Raw genomic sequence first — 14,489 nt, 5'->3', positions numbered from 1 at the left:
CCGACACATCGATTCGCTATACGTATCGAAACTTTGGAGCTCCTTTTACATTGTCCATATTCGTTCGATACGAGAAAATGAAATATTAAGAAAATGTTACGCGCAAGATCGCTCAGGCGACTCGGTAATGATACAGTGTCAGGCGAGAAGGGGAAACATTGGATAAAGATATCGAAGAGTGGCGCATCCTGGCCTTCGATACCGTGCAGACGATTCGATCGCTGCTAAATCTGATTTCTCTTCTTTGAGGAAACACATTTCCGTCATCAACTGTGCCTCCTTTCACGATTCCCGGCGTGAAAGGACAATACACGTTGCTTTGCGCCGCTATTGATCGGCTGCATGCTTCACAGCCATCCAGTCTGTGCTTCTTCAATCTGCTTTCGCGCGCCTTTTCGCGCGTACAAAGAAACTGTACGTACGCTTTGCACACGAACGCGCGCGAGGAAAGGGGAGGAATAATTCTCCGACAGGATATTAGGCTGCGATGGATGTAAACGTGAGGGGTGTTCCTCGTGCCTCGCTCTAATTTCAGCGACCTTTTTCAACGGTGCATTCAGAACGTTAAAAGGATTAAGAAAAATGTGCTTCAATAGGATTGCACTGCGCCACTGTAAAGCAAGGGGAAACCACGAATTTCTTTGGCTACTCTCCTCGGTTTTAGTGAAAGCTTCCTCGTTTCTGTGACCGTGACGCGGTGCTCGCTGATAAAGTAACTGGGAAACGAAGAATACGACGAGGCTTAGATGGGAACGATTGTACAAGTTTGAACAAAACTGTTCGCAAGGTAACGGAAAAAGACTTTAGACGATATTCTATCGAATGATGTTTTCCAGTTTCAAATTTCGATAAATGTAACTCCGATCGTGGTTCACTTTAATGTATCCGTATTAATATATATAAAAAGCGAATCAATATTTTTCGAAATTATTGTTGGAGAATGCACGGATAAGTGTTTCGCGACAGCTCCATTGTTAGAGGTTGTTTCCGCACGAAACGATACTTCAAATGTTGAAACAGATGTTAATCCTTGGCCGACACGTCCGATGAATACAACGAGTGGTAGTCCGTGACAGATTTATTATACTCGGTTTTTTTCCATACTTTTCTTTACGCGTGGAGTTCGGGGTTGCGGTTGAGAATGGCATTGCATCTATTCGTTAACGTCATTTATTAAATTCGATTAATTCCATTCGCTGCGAGCGCGATCGAGTAATTTATATAGCAAGATATAATCTTCAATAGGGGATATTACAAGTTAAAAAAAAAAAAAAAAAAACAGAGAAAAAGAAATGTAATTTTGTATGGCATTGGAAATCGATCTTCAAGAATATTTTAACGTATCCCATGTATCGGAGATATTTATTAATTTCAATCTCAATTTCTCCTCGAGCAGATTATAAGATACCGTATCGAAATTTTTTTATTTTCCTACGTTGCTACTACGGAGGACAATAGTCGGTGGAATGCTATTAGCTAATTATATTGTACTTCAACCCTGGGGCGCGTAATTTATGAAATTTATAGATCGACCAATATCGGTCCAATTTTGCAGGCACAAGAGGTCACTGTGGATAGCTCAGACCGTAAATTGCATATTACAATTTCGAGGAACGCCGTTAAAAAAGGCTGAGAAATAAAAAGGTAGAAAGAAGGGACAAATTATTACGCGAGTTACACGATGCAGACGCGTTATTTTAAAAAAAAATATTACAACCTGTTCCTTATCGAGCCAAGCAGAATGGAATTAATTAATTAACGAATACGTAGGCTGTTGATAAAAATGTCGATCGTTTTCACCTAACGAAATAACGATAAATAATCCTCGTTTCGCAATTTGAAACTTAGCTTTCGAGATATAAGCAATTAAAGTTTATAAGTCGGGTTTCCTGTGCGCGTAGTTTAAACACCCGACATCTGAGGACGCGACCGCACATATAAGTACGCACTCGTGCATAAGGAACACGCATCGATGCACGTTCACATGCGTTGCACTACTTACTTCGCTGCACCGTATGCACTTCCGTAGACTTTAATGTATTTTTGCGCCAGTTTTAATTGTTCTTCGCGCGGCCTTCCTATTTTACGATTTCGAGCGTATTTATTCCGCAAACAACACGAATTGAAATAACGTTTACGAGAAGTTGTACTTAACAATCGAACAATCGATGTTTCGAATGCAAAACTGCAGATTGCTTTCTACATTTTCATTTGCTCCAGAACTCTTTAACTGCATTCTTTGAAATTGTCACGCGGTAGATATTGATTCGAGAAATGAAAAATTCGAAACATTTTTAGCAATAAGCGAGGACAGAAATCGCTGTTAACAGATTTCAGAATTTTAAGGATTTCACGGTGCTGTAAATTCCGGCCGCGAGTCGTAGTTGTGAAACAAAGTATCCTCCGCGATATCGAAGACGTGTCGGGTCTTTCGCATCGAATGAGAAATTTTTCAGGATAAGTCGGCTCGAGTTATTTCAAGTTTTCGCGTCAGGGGCTAATTCACGACCGAGACTATGACTCAGGGAAGAGCACGAAAGCTTGCAACGAGCGCTTTGCGTCACCTAAGGATCTGGATGCACATTGATTTCTGCTTACTCCTTCTCCCTGGCGCGCGAAATAAAATTTTCAGGTCGATCGCGGGTTAACGCCGAAGTATTACGTTAATAAGGCTTTTATGCCGCAACCTTTTCGCAGCGAGTGCAAGCCAATTTATTTGAGAGCAGACTATAATGCTTTCTCTTTGAAGGGCAATTTTACTATTAATCCCCATTACGCTGTCAATAAACTCTTTCCGAAAAGCCTGTCGCGTCACTTGGCTGCGATTCCGTTTCGAACAGCCGAGCATACACTCCGCGACTCGAATAATTAATGTATTATGCACATGGTACAGAGAGATACGGTGTGAAAAGAAGCAAGTTCGATTACATATGTCGAATACCGTATCGTTTGTCAAATAATTATCGTTTCGTTCTCGTATCGATTTTTCGCGAATTTGTGCGCGCTTCCATTCCGATCTCGAATTTTGCATCTTCTTTCAGCGAAGAGTACTTTGCGTTTCGCATTTCGAACGAATTAAATTTAGTATATTTGATGTTTCATAATTAGTCACGATTAATGTACAGTGGTTAATAAAAAGGAAGAATGATCGTTCTGCTTTGACGTTAAATTTTAATTCCTCTTTCGGTAAAGTGTAATTTACGCGTGAATTTGGAATTAATTAAAGAAGAGAAAAGAGATTTCGTTTGACGTGAAATTTAAAATATTTGACGTTATATAACTGCTCCGAGAATATGTATGTTGTTCGATAAAAGAGAAAGGTGGATTATTTAAATACTACGAGAGCACAAGCTCTGTCGTTGAAATAATTTTTTTTTAGAAAAATAAAAAAAGAATTAAAAACATTTAACGTAATCAGCGATTCAACTCACGTTGCATGTTTCATTCAACATATTTTACAGACCTATCTAGATTTACTCCGAACAGAGTTGTAACACGTTTTCGGAACGAAACAACGAAAAAAAAATAATCTAAATTTTAAACACAAAAGTTTCGCGGTCGTATCAAAGATGTTATTACGAAATTTATTTATTATTATTAATGTTTCGAACTAAATTTATTTTCGCGACGATAAAAAGATTTCTGGTATTCATTCGAGCACGATAATTACAGTAAATACATAATTAACGATAATAAACGGAATATTGTGAAAGGAATCGGTTCTTTTAAATTGCTGATATTGTTGCATACTCCATAACCTATCTGGAATGAATTATAATTCTCAGTTTTCCTATCAAGACATAATTAACATCTTAACGAGGCTACATCGTATTAATTAATAACACAAACTGTGTAATACTTCGCAGCTACACTGCGGCATTAATTTTGTCATAAAACCAAATTCTGATATCATTATGTTAATACTAGCGAGGTTACAAATTCTCGTTTCGTACCGGATAATGTGTTTCCGAACTGTTCGTAAGTAACTGTAATACTTTTTATAATATACGACGTCCGGTCGGATTCTACTTTACAAATACATTACGGTGTATCACGCAACCAGAAGAAAATATAACAGCGGTACTTTCACTTCGTAATAGATATAGCATTTTTATTCGATCAAGAGCGATAATAAATATTAGCAAACTGTACATTCTTCAATCTACGGTCCCTATTGTAAATTCGATGAGCAACATTTTCGTTCCAAACGACAGGTATATTCCGTTAAGAGTTTCCCGTGGTTGTGCGCTGTGCAAAGTGAAAACGAAAACTGTACTTTTAAATAGGTCTTTAACGTTATGGTACACGAATATGACTAAAGCTAAATTTTCAAACTTCGTCTCGCGCCATTTTTGCTCTCAAAGATCCACTCCGAGATTCACTTTGTTTCGAACTTTTTTCTCCCGTGTTTTTCACAACTTTCTTTCTCCTCGTCCTATCCCAAGCGGGTGAAACATTATTTGTATAGATTTCGCGACTTTGTAATAATATTTCCATAGATTTTGCGACTTTGTAATAACATTTCCATAGATTTTGCGACTATGCAATAATATTTTCATATATTTTGCGTCTGTGCAATAACGTTTTCATAGATTTTACGACTACGTAATAATACTTACATAGATTTTCTTACTATAAAATACTTTTCATACATTTCGCATCTATACATTACTATTTACATAGATTTTGCGACTATGCAATAATATTTTCATACATTATGCATCTATGCAATATTATTTTCATAGATTTTGCGACTACGTAATAATACATAGATTTTCCTACTATAAAATACTTTTCATACATTTCGCATCTATACATTACTATTTACATAGATTTTGCGACTATGCAATAATATTTTCATACATTATGCATCTATGCAATATTATTTTCATAGATTTTGCGACTACGTAATAATACATAGATTTTCCTACTATAAAATACTTTTCATACATTTCGCATCTATAAATTACTATTTTCATAGATTTTGCGACTATGCAAAAATATTTTCATACATTTTGCATCTATACAATATTATTTTCATAGATTACGCGACATTATTTTTATAGATTTTTCGACTATGCGACACGTTCACCCGTTTGCAACTCGGTTCAACGTTTGTTCGGATTGGTTCCACCGTAAGGCTTTGAAATTCATTGGAAAATTTCGTTATACATCGTGCATGAAAATCTTGACCGATTCTCGTCGGTGCAATTTCTCATCTAAAAATTGAAATAGTTTCATTTTCCGGGTCACATAAGCTTTTACATGGCGATTCCCTTGACAAGACCAGAACGAATTCCGTGATGTAGGGATCGAGTCAGCTTCAGAATACACGTACTTGTATCCGCTACGGTAAAGAAGAGCTGGTTGCAGCTGAAAAATCTTCCGAGGCACGTTTCCTAACGTGAACGAATACCTTCCCCGCTGTCTTCCGCCAACAATAAGTCACCCGTCCTGAGTGATAACTCGACGTCTGTTTCTTTTGGGGCTGACGTTTCAACGTACCGCAAAAAACTCTTTGGTGCATCGCTTATTTTGAAAAATGTTCCCCGGTAAAAGGATTCGTTGTGCGTTCGCGCAAGATTTCGTTCCACACGGTATAAATAAATTATACCTTGAAACTTGGCGAGTTGGCAAGTTTTTTTCGTTAAAAAGAGCGAGAAGGTTTTAGTAATTGTACCGTGGACGATTGGATTTTGCATATTTGTGTGTAAATTTGTATCGTATCGTAAGTTTGGTCGAGAAAATCTCGGCGATCTCGGCGATTCGTCGAGAACGATTCCTTCTTGCGAATTCAAGAGATATTTCGATTAAATTGTTTAAATTGCGCGAATAAAAAAATCTAAACTTCTTACAAGTTTTCGATATATTTCAGCACTCGTCTTTTGTTCATTTTTTCGAGTCTTTTTTTCCGCGGTCGATCTTAAAAATACAACGTTCTTTTTCATTTCATTTCTTTGATAATCGGAAGCGGTTACGATGATGTATTTAAAAGTTTCGAGTTTCGATACGATGATCACCCTTTTATTTCGATCTTTATTATTCCAATCGCTGAGCATAGTTCGCTCACTTACGTGGCGACTCCGCCACCCGAATTAACTCGGGTGCGGCAGTTAAGTGGTTAAAGCTGTTTGCAGAAAATTTTGCTAACTTTGGACCACTTGTTGCTGGACCTTTTTTATTTCTTCCGCGACGGCTCTTTCTTCGCGAGTGCTTAGCTTCTTTAAACGTCGGTACACACTTTACTGTAGATTTACCTTCGTTTGACCAAATTTTCAATTTTTCAATACGATTCTCCTTCATCTCCGTCACTGGTCGATTCAATTTTTTCTATTACGAAATTTTCGTCGAATTAAACTTTCGACCGTTCCGGGAAATACTGCATTGCGGACTCGTGTGAAGTACATTATTTCGAAAAAGACTGGAAGTCGGGGTACATACATACATCGACTTCGTAAATAATTTTGCCTCGCGCGTACACAATTCATACGATCGCGAACCAGTGGCGACTGGTTCTAAATGTTGAATTTTATCTTTCTCCTGTATCGAAGGGTAATATTTCGATAAAGTTTAAATCGATCGAAAATTCAATCGATACGGTATATGTGTATTCGAAGTTACAAGAATCTCGACAAATTTCTCCTGTACGAATATCGAACTTTCCAAGTAGATCATTCGAGTGGTACGTACGAGTTGGGTCGTGGGCTAGCCGTATGTATCTTTTATACGCAGATATTGCATTCTTTCGATTCAGGAATTACCAATCGGACCGACGATACGACCGTCGCCTAAATAATAGAGACTATCTCCAAGTGAATGCGGAGATACCGATCGATGCAACATCGCGGAAGTTCCGACATCTTCGAAACGGTATTGTACGAGAAACTAGAGTCCGGCTGGTCGTTTATTTCGACCGATTAATTTCGTGCCAGCCACGCAAATATCAATCCGATTATTAACCGTGAATCGAATAGACGATGCAACGCGGCTACACGTACTCCTTTCACGGATAAGGAGTCACTCGCCGATCGAGTCTGGCGAATTATCGAAAGGCCAGACTTAAACTTCTAAGCTGAACATTCCTTTGATGAAATTGCGGATAACTCGTCGATTCGATGGGATATTACGAATCGAGATTAATGCCGTAGAATTTCTCTGTGAAAATTTCATTCCCGAGTCAGCCGATAACGAAAGTACTTTTTCAGGACACCGGTGTATTTCAGAGGAGACGCGACGAAGTTTGTTATTACTATGAAAACAGGGTAACAAGAAAGCAACGATATCGAATGTCGTCCAGCGGTATTTTCACCAGTCGCAATACGAGTCCCTGGTAAATTTACGGACGTTGTCGGACTATGCAAATAGAACCAAGTCCATCATTCGAGATGTCTTCTTCGTGAAAATACTATTTGTAATTTAACCCTCGCAATATCAGTGATTCAAACGACCGCGTAAAGTGTTTAAACGAACCCATCATTTTATATACAAATCTTCCTGGAGAAAATTCTATTACTTTATCGTACCTTTTTCATTTCTAACGAAAGTTATACTAATGGAGAATTGAACTATATGAAACTTTCTCTGGATCCAAACGGATCCACAATTTGATCTTGTACGTGTTTTTCGAACGAAAATTTTATTATTTCAACGTATCTTTTTTAGTTTCTCAGGAAAGTCGAACCAACGGTATGATTGAGCTATGTAAAGGTTTCTCCGGGTTTGGGAAGACCCAGGTGTGATACAGCGAGGATTACAGGAAAAGAGAATATTTTGTAAATCGATAGTAATCGAAAGTTGTAGTAGAATTCGCGTGGAATGAGAGAACGGTTTTCAAGTGCTTCGACAAGCACATTTCGGTCGATGTTCTATTCCGTTGTGTAGAGTTTAATAACTTTGATCTTACGCGCGCGCGTGGATAAATCTGTTTCGTATGCTATAGTTGAAAGAAACTTGCGGACTAAACATCGAGAAACAAAGTGGTGGAAGCTGTTTGCTCTTAGGAGCTTACTTTGCGCGATCTCATTGGTCGAGTAGTGGAAAGTTTTCGTTAGAGAACGGTTCTTTTGCTACATATTTTGTTTCTCTCGAATTCTTTTATCCTTTTCGTCGAGTGGACTGCGGAGAAATAAAACGATACGTTCAATTTCTGGGTTACGGTGGATTTTGTGGCAGGTTCTCGTCACAAATTTCGTCCCATTGATATTCTCGAGAACAAAGCTTCCTCGAAGAAGAAAACAAAATTCATTCGGTTATTTCGACTCATTTTTTTCGGAAGCGATCTTCCCTGGACCGGTTGTATCGTAACTTTTATTTCGCTCTGTGTAATGTTTCGCTCGATCTGGTGGAGATACACTTGAACGCTTGAAAGCTTGTATTTAAAAAAGCGATGTTAAAATTTCACGCAAATTAAAAGTTCATTGACGATTTGCACGTACGCGTTTTGGTAAATTGATACCAACGTGAGAGCGAGCAATCGTAAAGTGACTAGCGTCGAACGGTGACAGTTTGTAAAATAAATTTCATACTTCGAAGAAATTTTGGTATCGAAGTCTGCACTTTTCTCGAGTTCTCGAAACCGGTGAAAAACCTTTCGCTAAAAATGAATCGATATCTGGTATTTTTAAGAACGGAGAAACATGTCCAAGTGAATTCAGTTTCCCGTTGAGTGGTTCCAAGTTGCCTATGGGCTAAAATATCGACGTGCTCTTCGAAAACGATATTGTAAATGTAAAACGTACGTTTATCGATATCTTGGGAACGATGTAAACAGCACGGAATATACTTCTGTTATTGCATTAAAGAGCTCGATGGAGAAATCAATTCTGGAAGGAATTGGGAGTCGTACTCGAGTCGAGCATTTCGTAGGTCAGGCTTGGTAAGGCCTGCACCTAAACGAAAATTACTCAACCCTGTTCGTATTCTATTCGCTCGTTCTGCTATGTTCCCTTCGACGCGGAACTTAACTTTCTTTCTCTTTATAATAACTGTATTTTAATGCGATTCACAATTGAACCGAGCTATTTTCATTCGCGAAGTTCCCGCAACTTGAAACACAATTTTCTCGTCAGTTGTGTAATTGCAAACTCCCGGTACATTTCGCGAGTTATTTGTAACTATTGAACTGCTTTACATTAACTTCCAGGACCTCGAATGAGTTGTTTCATCGCAAATGGATTCACGAAAGTTCACAAATTAACTTTCAAGATAGCCGCACTTTATCGCAACTTTCCATCGTAAAAGTATCCTTGCGATTTATATACATAATTTACACGTAAAAGTAATCGCAAGTTCGAAGAAACTACGAGCCAGAAAAGGAGGTTGTGTTTTTTTTTTTTTTTTTTTTGTTACGAAATCGTGCCTTCTAAATGCGTACACGTGTTATCGGTTAATTATCGGCGGTGATACGAAAATTGTACAAATTCTAATCGAAATACACGCTCCGCGAATGTGTACTTTTCCCTCGATCGTTTCGGCAGAATTCATTAGCCGCGTTTACGTGCAATTTTTGTGGAATTTTTGTGCAATTCGTGTAATAGGAAAATGTTACTCGAACGGTAAAACGAATTCTGACCAATCCAATTTTGACCAAATTTCGGAATAAAGGAGAGCGTACGAAAATGAAATGTATGCTCAACTAACAGAATGTTTTCCCGGGTTTTACATCTGCAGCTCAAAGAGATTTCGAGTGTATTCTCTTCAGTCTACAATTTTATTTTCGTTACTGCAGCATTTCAGCTAAAGATTATTCTTCTGTAATTGTCCACCGATTAGAGCACGAAATTTGCATACTCGCAGAGAAGCATATTCAAGCTTGAAAATAGAGTCTGAATAAATGGAATAATCGTCGGCAAATAAAAGCAAAATATTACGTATAAAATTTACAAACAAAATTTAACCGTAAAATTAGCGACCAAATAGAACGCATCGTAGAGTATGCGATATGTTTAAGAGTACACGAGTTTAAAAACGAAGCAGAGATTTTAGTAATTTTTAAGCATTCTACGAACTTTTACAACCAAAATGTAAATTTGGTCTCTTGCCACCTTTTTTTCTATCCACATTGTCGGACATTTTTCTGCAACGTTACGTAGATCACTTAACTCTGGTCTAACAGAGTATAGAATTAACATTCGTTAATTTATCGAACGAAGATCGTTAATAATCAATACATCGGTGACTGAACGACCAGCAGTTTCCATGTTTCACCGTTTCCCTCGATACGTTCGTTTGCTCGTCACCGTTGCAATTACCAGGAAATGGAAACAAGAGAAGTCGGTGACATTTACGTCAGAGTGAATCAAAGAAGAAACACCGGTCCTAATTAAAACAATGGAACACAACCGGTGGAATATTGTCGGGCGTTTACGTAATATATTCGTCCCGCGCTCGCACATCCAACGAACGATAAAAACTCGATGGGCGGTCCGCGTTTGTACCGTGTTCTCGTTGAACGGGATAAAAATGTTACTCGGTTCCCATTCGGTCGGGCAAATTTGTCGCTGTTCAAATATTACAATACAATATTACGTTTCCGTGTCTTTCAACCGAACGAAGTCGTTTCGTTCACCCCTTGAAAGAGAAAAACTCGTGCCGCGAGACATCCCGATTCGAATTACCTCGGTTGTCGTTGCTTCGCGAAACAGAATCTACTTAGAAACCAGGGTGCAGCGAGTGTGCAACGCGTTCTTAAATGGCACGAGAGAACGGTTCGGTTGTGGCACCGATTATGATAACGTGGATAAATCCCGGTGATACGTAACGAACGAAACGACGGCCAATGGTACGATTCATCCATCTCGTTTCTCACCGATTCGTAATTGAATACGATCCTAGCGAAAACCGTGTTCCCCTCGCGGAAATCGTGGAACTTTCCGTTCAATCTGCCGGAACGCGGGAAACGCGAGGCGAAATAGTACGTAGCCGAGGGAACACGTCGTCTGAACCGACAGTGGTGACGGTGGCGTGCGAACGTGCAATTAAAGCACGCCGCGTATTCCCTGTCAGCTGACGGATCCCTCGTAAAAATTTCACCGTGAAAATGTGTCAATTGCGCGTACCTCCGGCGATGGAAGTTACACGGCCCACCGAGTGGGCGCGACTTTCGTCCCCGGTGTATATTTTGATTCTGTTTCCGCTGATTGAACGATCTTAATTGGCTCCGTCGTCCCGTTCCATTCCACGCTCAATACCTGCAATCCTATGCACGGTATAAAGTGATTTCCAATAGCGACCATATCGTTGACCATCGAGGGGTACACGCGGTGAATGAATTCTTTTTTTCTTTTTTTTTTTACCCCGCCGCGCTACGGATCACGTTCGTCGCAGCCAGTAGCGTTGTTATCATTTTGAGCGTCAGCCACCGTTGATTGAACCGTCAATTTTGAGGTTCGTCGACGAATTGTGCAATTTCCAAGTTCATCGACCCACGAGACCCCCGTTCTCCCCTTTCCGCCATACAACTTCGATTAATGGCGGTGTCTCGGAATTTTAGCCCACCCGATGCCAAAGAAACTTTCGATTTTCGTTTCCGTTCGTATTACCGGCTTTGGTTTCGCGCGAATATTTTTGCACGATAAATGGCGTGCGTCGAATATATGCAAGTATACGTTCTCGATGGGCTCATCCGATCGCTCGAACGAGAAATTTCGAAGATTCCGAATATTGTTCCCGAATTATCTCGAAAGTATCGATTTACGATAAAAGTTTTACACGTCGAATTGAAATATCGCGTTCTTAATTGAACGAGGAGAAATTATTTTCTTCAGTACGATTTTGACAACTCCGCGGATAATCGAGAACGAACGAAATTGAATTTTCCTCGTGAAATGAAAAAAATTCATTCGTATTCCGGTCGATTCAAGATTTTCTCGCATTATTTGCTTCATTTTTGGTCTCGTCGTAGTAATTTGGATATTCCGGTTCTTTCACCGCGGATGACCCAAAAACACTGAATTCGAAAACGAATCGAATGAATTTGTAACGAAAAGGATCGATGGGAGTACAAATTAATTCGATCAAAAATTGTTACATTTGGTTTTTCGAAGAAATTAAGAGTCTGTTTATTTTTGTAGAAATGTTATCGCTCGTACCGTTTCGTGGAAAGTATACATTTCTTTAATAAGCCAGGAAATACGTCGCACGAAATTCTTATTTATTATCTTAGGCAGAAAATTATTGACGGTCCTTGGGGAAAACCTTGACAAGAAAGAGCGATGTATTCGATGAAAAATAATGCAGAACCGGTGCATCGAGAGCTGCATTTAACCAGTGCATACTTCGAGGGAAAGCAGTAAAGTAGTTAGATTCGAGTTGCATCCAAAACTTATTCCTGGGTACCTACTGCTATAGAAAAACCTTGAAATATTATTTCTTAACGATAAATTTCTTAACTTATTTCTTAAATATTATTCTTAACAATATCTTTAACGAAAAGTTCCTATTAAACAAAATTGTCTCGGGAAGAAATTTCTGCTAGGCACCGAAGTAAATGAAATTGGCAAGCAGCTACTCTTTTAAACAATACTTTCGAGGATAAACTGAAAGAACGAATACGGAGTTAATAAGTAGTATCAATTGTCGCGCTATAGATCATTTCGTTTAACGGACATCGTCATCGTTTCATCGTGAGTAATGAATTTCGAACGTATGAAAAATTTATAAAATTCTACGAAACGTTAAATTTTTCGTAAAATTATTACTTTTTAAGTTCTGGGTATTGATATGCACGCATTACGGTTCGCGAAAGTGTAATTAAACGCGCTACTCGAACATTTATGAAAATACTGTTCGTGCATAAGTCGGGATATGTAATAGCCGTGATCTTGACACCGTACGTGTACTTTGCAATGGTATAAATCGGTATTCGTCGGACAAAGGATGTTCGATGCTTTGTCCTACCAAAATTAAATCTCCAAAGTGTAATCCGTCCATCGACAGAAACTTACGAAAAATATTACGCACGGTCGTTTTAATTGATATTCGGTATGCAAATGGTATTGCTTTTAACATTAATCTACACGGTTTATACGCGAAATGGAACTCACAATCGAGCGATGAAAATTTGAAACGTCCGTTGCCTTTTGAACGCAAAGTTCGTCGCCGGATCACATTTTTATTTAACTTTAACATTGAAAAATTCAAAGGAAGAGGCTCATCGGTGCACGCAGTTCTCTCAGGCACGAATTAATTGGATAAAAAAATCTTTTAGCTCGGAGGGAAAGTGCTTTCCAACGATTGAGCGCCATTCTTTCACGACGGACAGAAAATGCATTCTCTCTTCGAAAAATGCAATTAGTGCACCGCTTTGCGGAATAAAATCACGGAGGAGGACAGACGCAGTCAACTGCAACGAAGTTGTATTTGCGTTATCACCGTTTAGTGAAACGAATAAAGAAGATGGAAAAATCCCTATCCGAAGAATTCGATCGAATTTTCTTTATGCTCTCTAATCGGATTCTTCGTTGAAGTGGCACACCGATTCTATTTAAAGAAAAAAAGAAAAATAGCTCTTCCGATCGAAATTCAGAGAACAGTGGCTTAATTTTGATTAATTAATATTTAAACACATCCACGCGTTTATTTACCGTACCTTTTCGGATAAAAAAATTTCTCTCCGCAACTTACACCTGCGCGTTTATCACGGGACTTTGTACAATTTGCAAGGAATACATCCAATCGTTTCTTCGTCTATATTTGCCTCTCGTATTGCGCGAACCAATCATCTGCGTTTTGTATTCTCTGCGCCTTTTTTTCATCCCGCGCATCTTTTCTTTTCCACGGTGCACAAACACACAGATATATTTCAAACCATCCGGAATGAATCGAAAACAAAAATAACACCTAGATTAAACCGGTTCAATTTCCGCGACGCTTTTGTTGTTCGCCGGGTGCGAAAGCTCCTCGTTGAAATGGAAGATTTCTCGGTGGGGCAAGTGCGTTGAAAAAATTACCGTATCGGTCGCGAATACGGTAACGGTGAAACACATTACACACGAGGTTGCCGCGAAGTTAGCGCGTCTTGCTGTACTCGCGATATTACATCAAACTCCGTGGAATTAGATTTTACAAGGTATAAAATCATCTGTTGCGTCACCGAACGAGAAAGTCGCGCTGGCGCTGGTAATATCGCAACAACGTTGACAATACGCGCGATAAATGATGTTACCGTGCTAATTTCCAGAATGGCGTTCGCGGGACGGTGCTTCCAATTTAGGCACGGGTCCAAATAAGGTAACTGTTCTTTCCCCTCCACGTCCCCTCCTCTCTCTCTCTCTCTATCGTCATCGTAATAATTTAATTACACCGACCGCCATAGAGAACGACTCGAGCAATTCTACGCGCTGGCGCTTATTGAACCGCAACTTGCTACGGCTCGATTTTTCCAGCAGTTCGGTGGCGGTGGCCACGCCGTAACGATAATCGTCAATCGGGACAACAGCCCCGCGATTTAATCAATTTCGACGCGCTTATTAAGGCAAAAACTGGTCCAG

The 14,489-nt window shown here is 39.3% G+C and overlaps 1 protein-coding gene across 11 annotated transcripts in view; it reads right to left on the bottom strand.

Moving 5' to 3' along the window:
* The window catches only part of LOC143146703 (hemicentin-1-like), a 382,634-nt gene that overhangs the window by 166,669 nt on the left and 201,476 nt on the right, over positions 1-14,489 (bottom strand). The gene's annotated exons all lie outside the window — the stretch shown is intronic.

This window comes from Ptiloglossa arizonensis, chromosome 5 (genome assembly GCF_051014685.1).
Source record: "Ptiloglossa arizonensis isolate GNS036 chromosome 5, iyPtiAriz1_principal, whole genome shotgun sequence".
Classification (NCBI taxonomy): Eukaryota; Metazoa; Arthropoda; class Insecta; order Hymenoptera; family Colletidae; genus Ptiloglossa; species Ptiloglossa arizonensis.
This window is presented reverse-complemented; position numbering and strand designations above follow the sequence as displayed.